Below are 13,460 nucleotides of genomic sequence, written 5' to 3'. Positions count from 1 at the left end.
CAGTTGGAGTGATAGGGGTCCCATGATACGTCTTGATACGACTCTGACAGGTGACACGTGCTTAAGCGTCCTGTCTGATCACCTGCATCCGTTCACGTCGTTTGTGCAAAGACAGAAGGACTATGTGACATCCCATACGTCCAGAATTGCTACCGAGTGGCTCCAGGGACACTCTTCTCAGTTTAAACACTTCATCTGGCCACCAAACTCCCCAGACATGAACATGATTGAGCATATTTGGGATGCCTTGCAACGTGTTGTTCAGAAGAGATCTCCACCCCCTTCTTGCGGATTTACGGACACTGCTGCAGTGTTCATGGTGTCAGTTCCCTCCAGCACTGTTTCAGACATTAATCGTCTCTATGTCACGTCGTGTTGCGGCACTTCTGCGTGCTCACAGGTTCTTACACGATATTCGGCAGGTATACCAGTTTCTTTGGCTCTTCAGTGTACACTGTGAAGGTATTCCCAACGAGATACGGTCACAAAGCCCACGTGTAAAACAAGCAGGTACAGCAGAAATAATAATGTAAATTTTAACAAAATCAGGTGTTATTCTCCAAAAAATACCCAGCAAGTACAGAAATGTTACCTACCACAGAAAAAGTTTCAAAAGTTAAATAAATTGCGAGTCTGCTGGCATAGATGAACTGCAAAATTCTGTACTTAAAAGAATAATGCATGAGTAATATAAAAGCCCTATTAACGACATAATGATAGTATCTTTCATCTCGAATGACCGTGCGAAGCATCCAGAACAGCCAAGAGTTATGCTTCTACTAAAGAAAGGTGATGCAGAAAATTCTCTGCTCTAATCATACTCAAGTATAGTAGGATACGTTACGAAAAACATAAATGAATTAATAAATATAAACTCCTCAGTGAATCGCAGTTCGATTTCTGAAACAGGAGAAATGCAGAATCAACCATAGTACAGGTCACAAAAGTGATACTAAATACACTAGTGATAGGGGTCCCATGATACGTCTTGATACGACTCTGACAGGTGACACGTGCTTAAGCGTCCTCTCTGATCACCTGCATCCGTTCATGTCCTTTGTGCAAAGACAGAAGGACTACGCGACATCCGATACGTCCAGAATTGCTACCGAGTGGCTCCAGGAACACTCTTCTCAATTTAAACACTTCATGAAAGTGTCACAGTTATATTTTTAGAACTGATACTAAATAAAACCCTAGAATCATTAGAACTAAGACGAATTACCTATGATTGGTTCAGATCACATACGTAAAACATGTGCAAAGAGCAGAGTAGCACACACTTCAAATAAAGCTACATTTTCAGTGAAACATTTATGAGATCCCAAACACATTGACATTATTTTTACTGACGACAACAGCAATGTAATCACAGAAAAAGCACTATAACTCGTAGTACAGAAAGCAAATGAAACGCAGTAGGATGTTTATAATTGATCATTAAGCAACAGACGTAAGCTGAACAAAAAGGAAACAAAAAGCACGAATTTCTGCTTGCAGGGAGAAAATAATTGTGTACAGTTGAATGTGGATGAGAATTTAATGGATTGTATAGCAGACACAATTTTTTTATTAATATTGACCATCACCTGAAGTGGAGTATTTACACAAATATGCTAACAAGGAAAATGTCATCACATGCAATGCCTTTGGAATTCAATCGTCAGTTTCTAACAGACAATGTCATTTAGTTACGTATTGTTTCTGTTTGTGGTCCTCCTTTAGCTACAGAATCATTTTTTGGGGTTACCATAAACGAAACATGGATCCATCGTTCTAACTACAGGTAAGGGCAATTATAATAATAAATAAAATTAGTAACCGAACTCCTTAGAAAGATCTGTTTAAACGGCTCGTTATTTTAACTGCACTAGGTGAGTCTGTCTACGAATCTATAACGTATATCAAGTAGAACAACAGCAATTTTCTCACAAACAGCAGCATTCGTGATGCTGGAGTACGAGCGAGGCTAAATTTTCATTTACTGAGAGTAAATTAAAAAAAACATAAAATAACCGTTTCCACAAGATAATTGAACTGGACAAGAAAGTTGCCAGGAGGATTAACGAGGCTGTTACATCTTAATATTTAGAAAGCCAGTTAAAGAATACCTCTTAAGTAATACATACTACACAGGTAATGATGATTTAGATAAGATATAGAAGCAAATGATTATGAATTAGCATTATTTAACAATAAACAACTCTTGCTCAGTTGCAAGATGCTATAGTTTACTGGATCTTACTATCAAATACTATGCCTATGGTCTGTGATGGGTAACTCTAACATGAGGAATGAGGAGGTTATGCGCAGAATCGGAGAGGAGAAAAATACGTGGAAAACACTGAGAAAGAGAAAGGACAGGATGATAGGGCATCTGTTAAGACACGAGGGAATGACTTCCATGGTACTAGAGAGAGCTGTAGAAGGCAAAAACTGTAGAGGAAGACAGACAATGGAATACATCCAGCAAATAATAGAAGACGTAGGTCGCAAATGCTACTGTGAGATGAAACGGTTAGGTTATGCGCAGAATCGTAGAGGAGAAAAATATGTGGAAAACACTGAGAAAGAGAAAGGACAGGATGATAGGGCATCTGTTAAGACATGAGGGAACGACTTCCATGGTACTAGAGAGAGCTGTAGAAGGCAAAAACTGTAGAGGAAGACAGACAATGGAATACATCCAGCAAATAATAGAAGACGTAGGTCGCAAATGCTACTGTGAGATGAAACGGTTAGCACAGGAGAGGAATTCGTGGGGGGCCGCATCAAACCAGTCACAAGACTGATGACAAAAAAAAAAAAAATCCATCCCCGTATCCAGTGGGGTCTGCTACATAATTGACTTTACATATCTCCACAAGGAATAATCAATGGGATCGAGGGCAGGTGACTCGCATGCCATTCAATCCAGCTACAAGGAATCCATAATGGAGTGAGGCGGTGCACCGTTATGTTGTATCTACTTCCTCTCACGAACAGCCAAGGATACGTCCTCCAACGACTCAGGTAGAACTCTGCACGAAACTGAAGTACAAGTAGTAATTCAGAAGGCTCCTCCTAGTTTCTTTGTTGGAAGTAAAGAATATACATGTAAATAAATAGCACAGTACGTGTAAACTTGCACTCATGCTAGTTGTAAATAAGCTAGCAAACAGTAATGCTAGGCAAAGCTATATACAAGTTTACTTCCATGTCTCCTTAAGCTGGATTCTCCGACCCCAGGTTCCCCACCCAAAATTCTTCAATGGACCATTCTCTGTGTCCTGTTACATTCATGCACGCTCTTACGGAAACATTCTGTATATCTGGGAAACAGTTGGGCAACAACTGGACTCTCTCAAGGATATCAGTAGATCTGTTGGAATGTCATCTGCTCCAGGGGGGCTTGGTTCGAATGAGGTCTTTCAGTGTTCTGTCAAATTCTTCTCTCAGTATGATATCTCCCAACTCATCTTCGTGTAATTCAACTTCCGGTTCTCTAATGTTACCTTGAAGTTAATTTCACTTCTTTACCCCTTCCATGTATTCCTTGCACCATTGATTTTCCCATTCTTAGTACTCTCTTGTCATGTGATCTATTGATATTCATACGACTACTTCTCTTTTCTCCAAAGTTACTTTAATTTTACTATAGGGGCACGTATCTTTACTCCAGTAAGGCATGAAACTGCATTTCCCTTTTAGCCTTTTCTGCTTATCCGGTTTCATTTTTTAGATGACTATGTCCGCCTATACCTGCTTCATTTGCTACACTTTTATATTTTGTCTATTCGTCAAAAAAAGTCAGCACCTGCTGGTATATTCAAGGATTTCTAGTAGGCCTTGTCTTTCTACCTACGTATTCCTCTGCTACCGTTGCCTTTTCATTTCTAAATGCCATCCATTAGTTTTCTATTGAATTCCTTTTCCCTGTCCCTTCAGTCCAACGTTGCTTAAAGCTAGTTCGGAAACTCTCAACGTTCAGACGTTTCCTTCAGTTTGTCTATGTCCCACATCCTTAAATGCCTACCTTTTTGCAATTTCTTCGGTTTAATATCCACTTAACATCCAATAAGTTATTGTCAGAGCTATCAACAGTATCTGGAAATACTTATAGTTTGAAATCTAATTTCACACTCTTTGTCTTAACATCATACAATCCACCTGCAGCCTTAGTGTCCCAAGGCATTCTTTTATGAATCTTAAAGTACAAAATATATAATTGTCATGGGTATTTTGACACCGGATCTATCTTGGTTACACCAATATGTCCACCATACTGTTTATAGAAGCTTACCATCATTCCTATTTTCTTATTCATTACTACAACTACTCCTACACTCCCCCTAACAGATTTTTTATTTATACCACTGTACTGGCGTATTCTTCCTGCCACATTTATGTAGCCTGCATGCGAGATTAAGAGAGCTAACAATCCGAGCTCGGACCACAGAACGCCACTTCCGTTTCTTCCTGATGACGGGATCCTCATGAGTAGTACCCACCACGAGATCTTTACAATTTTGTTTTGAAACACGTGTGATACATCACACCCTTGTCTAACGACGTTTTTACTGCTAATGGTGAGAAATTCATCCCATAAATTTCACATCTGATATCGTGTCTGTGTAAAATTCACTAATCATGTTTGCCAGTTTTGTACTAACATCGATCTGTGTCTTGCTTTTTATTTATTGTTTCAAGATCTATAGAAACAAATTCTTTCTTCAGATCGTTAAATGATACTATAATGAATACGCTGGTTTACATTCTATAGAGAATTGTTAGAATCGTAGAAACTATTTTGAACTTCTATAATTCTGTTGAGGAGAATTTCTGATAAAATTTTGTGTGCTTCTGCTGGAAGTGCCACTCCTCAATAACTGATGCAACTTTGTCTGTCTCCCTTAGACAGATGAATATTATTTTCCACTATTGCGGAATCGTGTCCGTTTTGTAATTTCGCTAAAAATACGTGCATACAGTTTATAATTTTTGGTTCTGACCATTTAAATAATTCTGCTAAAATTAGCGCCTTCAACACTTGCGCTGTTGTATTTTGCATTTTGATGATTTCATGAATTTGTAATTCTGTTTGTGGGATATCTTCATCAGGGTTTTCGAGTACTGGAGAAGATTCATGTAATGACCGGAAATGAAAAGTTTACTGGTTCATCAAAGACTCTAATAGGTATTTTTCTAACAGTATAACGTTCCTTGGTTTCCTAACCTTTCTAATTATGTATTCTTGACAGCGCTCTATGCCAAATATGTTGTGAATTGATTGTATATTGTTCTGTATCATTCTTGAAATCATGTCCACTAGCTGAATATTGAAAAAATGAAAAATAAATACTTTTTGAGGCAATAGAATCAATATATTTCTCGCAGATTCATAGTTCATAGTTCTACTAAAGGAGACACGTCTGCTGAAACCATATAAAAATTATACATTTATTCTTGATTTCGTGTCTTCCAAAAAAAAAACAAAAAAAAAACTAAAGAACAATTAACGAGAAACCACAAGGCATATCATTTACCCCTTTACGGACCTATGCTGAGGGTATGTCATGGAAACGTAGTTTACAGCTTTCGTACGAGTAGAGAAGTAATTTTCTTATATCCTACAACTTACTTGCCTATCTCGCACCGTGTACGATACAGCACGACGTTGCTCTTGAGACTGACTGTTTCTTCCAATAAGAATTTTATATCCCTTATTGAACCCTCACATTCTTCTACATTTACATTCCCACTCAGCATGCCACCGTATGGTGTATGGCGGAGGATAGCTGCTAGCACTACTAGTTATTTGCTTTCCTTTCCACTTGCAAATGGAGAGAAGGAAAAACGACTGTGTATGTGCCTCCGTATGAGCCCTAGTTGCTAGTATCTGATCTTCGCGGCCCTTACTCGAAATGTGTGTTGGTGGCAACAGAATGTCTCTGCAGTCAGCTGAAAATGCCGGTTCTCTAAATTCTTACGCTGTTCATTAGTGTTTGATCACATGGTGGGGAAATTTGGATATTTACGTTCAATTTTATCAAGACTTATATCCCCTAACAGTACCATTCGGAGTATGAATAGGTGTGTGATGGTTTGCTTCACCGGTAAGCACTGTAACATCACCGGTTTTTCTAGTTGGTAGTTGATAGATTAGTATTAATCGGCCCTGGCTAAAACTCGGCGATAGTCGGTAGAGCGATGTTACTGTTATTAGATAAAGACGACGTTACAAAAAAACAGTGCTGAACTGAACTCTCCGCGTGTGCTTGATATTTTCTTCACCAATTGTGACCAATATTTCGCTACTCTTCGTAATTAACTCGTTTATATTCGATGGTTTAACATTTGCTATTAAAATATTAATGATAAATTCAATTCAGTTCCACCGACACCAACTTCCCCATAGTAAGTCGTAACATTGCGATTGCTTCCTAACGTCAAAGAGTTTCTATATATGTGCCGAGCGCTTCGATAAAATATTATCGCTGCACACAAAATGTCACAGTTATGTCTCTAAACAATTTTGTAATTTGGAATCACAGATGCGTAAATTGGCAACAATGGGTGGTTTATTCCACAATAACAATCATTTCCTAACAAGGCCGTGAGGAAGCTTTCCCAGGTGGTGGTGGGGAATTTATAAATTGTCCGCTTTAAAACTATTGCCAAGTTCCAGAGTCCATTTGCAATTACGAATGAAGTTAATTGTCTATCACAGTTCAATGCCTAACTGGAGTTGAGTTCGAGTTATGTAATTAAAAAGTTAACTTTGGTTTAATATAAGGTAGTCCTCTATCTGAATTCTAAACGATGTTATAGTTGTAGTCAATGTTTCGTTTCACTGCGTCATAGTAGATCGCAATTATCAATCCTCGAAAAACAATCTAACAGCGCCCACATATACGAGTATTCAAAAAAAGTCTGACAACCTTCGGCTAACTCTCGTAGTCACAATAGATCAAATTTTCCTTACTCACGATTCTCTAAGAGTACTCACACGAAGTATTCTTTGAGAGCGTTGGTTCTACTTTGCTAATTTTAATTATAATGATTTTGCGATCTACTATGATTTTGAGTTTGAGTTTACTGAGATTCTACCTTTCTTTTGTAAGTTGATAAATTACTAAGTATAACGTTCTTGTTTCAATTACTGGTTATTATCCAAATAAAAGTGTTAAATGGAACTTTGGTTACTTGTTCACTTTTCGTGGAGTTTGGAACTTGTTTTCGGGAAAATTTTTGGGGTATTGGCTGCTATTTTTTCTTTTTTCATTTTTCGTTCGAGGAAGTGGCTCAACGTCACATCAGAAGGCAAGAGAATCCTTCTAACAATTTAACTTCTCATCTTTTAATCTTTTAAATCAGTAAAAAGGCCAATCACATTGGACGCGTAATGAACTCCTTTCATGATGATCCACATAATTCACACTTGATTTTTTTTCTTCAAATCGCGGATGCACAGAAGAAAAGTATTTAAAACATTTGCTGGAAAACGTAAGCACAAACCCGTAGTAAAAGTAAACCGCACTAGTGTGACCACTACTTACCAGCGTTGATTTGTGGCGGAGAATCTAATTAAAACAAGAGCCTAATTCTGTGACCACTCGATGTGAATATGGAACCACGGGAAATTTACCTTTCCGCCATTAGTGCTCAGTTCACTTCACCACGAAGCTATGCAATAAAGTGAACATCAATAGCATTCGAGTTAATTCACCATTGGACGAATGAGTGATCTTAATTATTATTCACAGCTAACTTGTAGAATCTGTCTCTAAAAACCGGAGGTCCACTAGATATGTAGATGATTATCCTACACAGAGCAGTACTGCCCTAACGAGCGTGTGTACGTCACGGGTAGCAAGTGTCGGCTATACGACCTCTTCGGAGGCGCACTATTCAGGTGTGAATATCGACGTTCTAATTCCTCGGGAAACTCGTTACCCTTGCTCAAGGGCCCTAGCACGTGGCTCCTGTCGCCATAATTTATGACGCTTTTGCGCCGCCCAATTGTTAACCTACTGGTTGTGTATGGCTGAGGCGCATTCGTTGAAATATGCGATAGTGGCATTGTCCGAGGTGGTCGTGCTTTGCTGGGTATTGTTCTCCGATGTCACTGCTGCCAAAGATTGCTACCTAATTATCCTACATAGGCATGTTAACGTCCACGTTCTTGGATGTGGAATGGGCAATTATCGCTTTGACTTCTGCTAGCAGCGCCAAACCTTTCCTCCTGCTAATGACAGCGACATGGAGCCCCGCCAGACCCTGCCCTTGTCGAAGCCACTTAATGCTGCCCTTTTCGCCTTCTCGTCTTGAACAGTCGAATATATAACTTTCCTGTCTTCCACATGAGTTACACGAGCCGTATATTCGAGTTCGGAATGCAAAATGTACATAACATTTACTCATTAATCTGGATGCAAGAGGACAATATGTAAATATAACGACTGAAAGCAAGGATGACTTAGAATGAAGTTGAAATGGAAGCGACGGGCTACTTATAAATGCATTCGGTTGGGAACGTACAATATTGCATTATTGGCAGATGTAAAGCAGAACAAGAAAACAGCCAATAACAGATTGAGAGGAGGAAGGAGGAAGGGAGGGAGGGGGGAGAGAGAGAGAGAGAGAGAGAGAGAGAGAGAGAGAGGGAAAGACTCTGATCAATAAAAGACACCTGATGGAAAATAACTGAAACAGAAAAGTAATTGAGTAAAGGACGTATTTTACTTGGAACTGAGGTCTCACTGGTCTACAACTGGGAAAGAATTTGCTAAAAGATACACAGAAGACGCACTTTTTATGATAGCCTACTATAGCAAAAGTAGAAAAGAAGAAAACTGCAGGTTACTAAAGGTTTTTGAGAGGGTATGTATGAATGAATGTTGGAATGAGAAGCGCTTGACAAGAGGAAGGAAGACAAGTATTTGTAATGGTATCACGGATAATTTGACAATGGCTCTAATAACCGCGCCGTTGAAGGCCCAATTTACAAAGAACAGAGAGCAAAAATAAAAATAAAAAAACTGTCGGAAAAAGGTCCCTCGATTAAGACTGAGAACAGCGTTTGTTTAACGTATTCAGAATCAAGAGATATGAGCCCAACAGCTAAAAATGATAGACAGGAATCAAAACAGTGATATAAATGCGTACCTGCGGCTTCTGAGATTTATGTACAATCCAATTTCAAAACCTTTTGCTATATGAGTTCTTGAGGTTACTTACCACGTCCGAATTCCAAAGCTTCTTGCTATACCAGTCCTTGACATTGCTTGCCAAGTGTAATAATATCGAGGAAACCCTGTCCCATAAACAATTTCTTAGCTGAAACTTCCTGGCAGATTAAAACTGTGTGCCGGACCGAGACTCGAACTCGGGGCCTTTGCCTTTCGCGGGCAAGTGCTCTACCAACTGAGCTACCCAAGCACGACTCACGGCCCGTCCTCACAGCTTTACTTCTGCCAGTACCCCGTCTCCTACCTTCCGAAGTTTACAGAAGCTCTCCTGCGAGGAGAGCGAGAGGCAAAAGTCCCGAGTTCGAGTCTCGGTCCGGCACACAGTTTTAATCTGCCAGGAAGTTTCATATCAGCGCACACTCCGCTGCAGAGGGAAAAACTCATTCTGGAATTTCTTAGTTATTATGTTAACTCAGATTGGTATATACGACGGAGCATTACTACAGCATTTGAGAGTACTGTATGCTGACTATCAAATAAAACGACGAAGCACCATTCGTTTAGAACAAACTAAAAGGTGCGACCCTAGGAAAAATCTTCAAGAATCGTCTGCTTCAAAGATGGAACTCCTTTTAGTACCCCTTCCCGTTCTTTTTAGCTATATTTCTTTACTTTGACTTTGGGTCATAAGGATCATACAGCCAACAACGGTTATAAAGGGCCAAAGAACGCAACTGCAAAAAAGCAGAACAGAACAAAATTACGAATTAATGTAAAATAAAAGCGCAATTAGACAAACATCAGGCAGCCTGTGGACGTGGTGACAATAACACTGGAGCAGAATTACAAACAGCACTGTACAACAACGTAATAACAAACAAGCATGTGCTCCCAAAGTGAAAGCCAATACATGAAAGGGCAAACACCGTACATCATACAATAAGTACAATAATAGGTGAAGAACAAAACTATAATTAATGTCAAATAACAGCAACGTAATTTTACGGTTTCTCAAAATTTTATTCCGCTGGAATACATCCTTAGAGGTGTCGAAATCTATGTCAATATATCAAGCAGTTTTTTGCAACCGGTTGGCTGTGTGATTACTACGTCGAGACACACTTAAAGTAAAAGAAAAACCCGAAATGAAAAACCCAGTAAAGCCGTAGGTACATACAAATTGTGTCAGTAGAATAGTGATATAAAATGCACAAAAGAGCAATAATGAAAATTTAATATAGAAAAACAGTCTGTACGCAAAGTGAAATACTAAATTACTCACCCACCTAGGAACCAGGCTGATATCATTTGAAAATAAAATTTGAATACTGGTGACTATCAAATAATCTGTGAGCAAGTTATATTTAACAAAACGGTGAAGTGAAATAGGAACAACGGTGGGAAGGGGGTGGTAACTCGCAACCAATTTCTAACACAAGACTGATAGTGTAGTCGTGTATTTGCAACGTGCCAATATGATGCGGTTAAGATCCATTACTGCGATGAGTCTTGAAGAGAGTGGCCAAAAGTGATAATATTCAGCCGATATAGGTGCGCTAGGTAACACCCGTGTTCTAGCCGCATGCTAATGATACACGTCACATGACCTGTAAGAAACTGTGCCGAGGCGAACCATGGTCGAGAGGAGACATTCGGTTGTACGGTCGTCAGATGGCCGCCCTTACAGTGCAGAGAGACGTGCCATTCACAGGTCCAAGCATGATAAGCAGCCTTCCGTATTGTCGATATCAGACCCGTGTAAGGGATCGGCGTTAGGCGTAACTGTTCTTCCGTAATGTCCTCTTGACAAGGCGGTCACTTTTTCATTATTCTTGGCTGCCAAATAGAGAAAAAAAAAACCAATGTGCACTCCGTGTGCATACCGGGTGGAGTCATTCCAGATTTGGAACGAGTCCTCCCGGATGCCAAGGAGAGCACAGCTAACTGCAGCCAACTGCACGCGGTTGCTTACATCGATACCACTGATGTGTGTCACTTTGGATCAGAAGAGAGTCTCTCTGCTAACAGAAGTGGTAAATGCTGCCAGTCTTGCTTGCAAGATGAAAGCAGCACAGTCGACAGGACCGATTGCGGACGTCTGGTACAGAGCCGAGTGAAGGGTCTGAATCAGAGGCTCAGGCGACTCTGCGATCGTGTAGGCTGCAAATTCCTCGACTTGCGCCATAGGGTGGTTGGGTTTCGGTCTCCGCTGAATCGGTCGAGTGTCTACTCTACGCAAGAGGCGGCTACGCGGGTAGCAGGCGCTGTGTGGCGTGGAATGGGCGGTTTTTTAGGTTAGAGGGTCTCGGGAAAGCACAAGAAGGGCTTCAGTCACAAAGGGTGCTGGCCGAACACAGGAAGAACGTAGATACAGGAACCATAGGTATAACAATTATAAATTGTTGTAGCTTTGTTGGGAAAGTACCACAGTTCCAAGCGCTAATAGAAAGCACTGCTGCTCAAATCACTATAGGCATTGATAGCTAGCTAAAGGCAGAGATAAGCTCAGCCGAAATTTTTGATAAAAATCTGACCTTGTTCGGAAATTATAGACTAAACACGCTTGGCGGTGGCGTGTTTATTGCTGTTAGAAGTAGTTTATTTTCTCGCGAAATTGAAGTAGATACTTCCTGTGATTTATTATGAGCACAGGTCAATTTTGGCAACCAGAATAAAATAATAATTTGATCCTTTTACCGACCTCCCAATTCAGGTGATACAGTTGCTGAAAGGTTCAAAGAAACCTTGAGTTCGATTTCAAACACGTATCCGACTCATACAATTGTAGTTGGTGGTGACTTTAATTTACCCTCGATATATTGGCGAAAATACATGTTTAATTCCGGAGGTACGCATAAAACATCATCCGAAATTGTGCTAAATGTATCTCTGAAAATTATTTCGAGTAGTTAGTTCATGAGCCCACGCGAATAGTGAAAGGTTATGAAAACACACTTGACCTCTTAGCAACAAATAATCCTGAGTTAATAACGAGCATCAAAACGGATACAGGGATTAGTGAACACAGGACTGTCGTAGAGAGTCTGAATATTGTAACCCCCAAGTCCTCCAAAAATAAACGAAAAATATACCTATTCAAAAAAGCAGATAAAAATTCACTTGACGCCTTCCTGAGAGGCAAACTCCAGTAATTCCAAATTAATAACATAAATGTAGACCAGATGTGGCTTAAATTCAAAGAAATAGTATCGGCAGCAATTGAAATATTTATACCAAATAAATTAACAAACGATGGAGCTGATCCTCCCTGGTACACAAAGCGGTTCAGACCACTGTTGCAGGAACAACGAAACAAACATGCCAAATTAAAACAGACGAAAAAGATTAGCGCGGACTTCAAAGCGAGACCGTTATAATAGTTTCCACAGCGGAACTTTGTCTCGAAACCTGGCAGAAAATCAAAGGAGATTCTGGTCGTATGTGAAGTATATTATCGGCAAGAAACAATCAATGCCTTCTCTGCGCGATAGCAATGGAGGTACAATCGAAGACATTACTGCCAAAGTAGAGTTACCAAACACAGCCTTCCGAAATGTCTTCACAAAAGAAGACGAAGTAAATATTCCAGAATTCGAATGAAGAACAGCTGCCAACATGAGTAGCGTAGAAGTAAATATCCTTGGAGTAGTGAAGAAACTTAAATCACTTAATAAAAGCAAGACTTCTGGTCCAGGCTGTATACCCGTTAGGTTCCTTTCAGAGTATGCTGATGCATTAGCTCCAATCTTAACGATCATATACAACCGTTCGCTCGACGTATGATCTGTACCCAATGACTGGAAAGTTGCACAGGTCACACCAGTATTCAAGAAAGGTAGTAGGACGCCCATATCATTAACGTCGATATGCAGTTGGATTCTGGAACATACACTCCTGGAAATTGAAATAAGAACACCGTGAATTCATTGTCCCAGGAAGGGGACTCTTTATTGACACATTCCTGGGGTCAGATACATCACATGATCACACTGACAGAACCACAGGCACATAGACAAAGGCAACAGAGCATGCACAATGTCGGCACTAGTACAGTGTATATCCACCTTTCGCAGCAATGCAGGCTGCTATTCTCCCATGGAGACGATCGTAGAGATGCTGGATGTAGTCCTGTGGAACGGCTTGCCATGCCATTTCCACCTGTCGCCTCAGTTGGACCAGCGTTCGTGCTGGACGTGCAGACCGCGTGAGACGACGCTTCATCCAGTCCCAAACATGCTCAATGGGGGACAGATCCGGAGATCTTGCTGGCCAGGGTAGTTGACTTACACC

Source organism: Schistocerca piceifrons, chromosome 1, assembly GCF_021461385.2.
Source record: "Schistocerca piceifrons isolate TAMUIC-IGC-003096 chromosome 1, iqSchPice1.1, whole genome shotgun sequence".
Lineage (NCBI taxonomy): Eukaryota > Metazoa > Arthropoda > Insecta > Orthoptera > Acrididae > Schistocerca > Schistocerca piceifrons.
The sequence above is the reverse complement of the archived record's forward strand: the minus strand, read 5'-3'. Positions refer to the sequence as shown.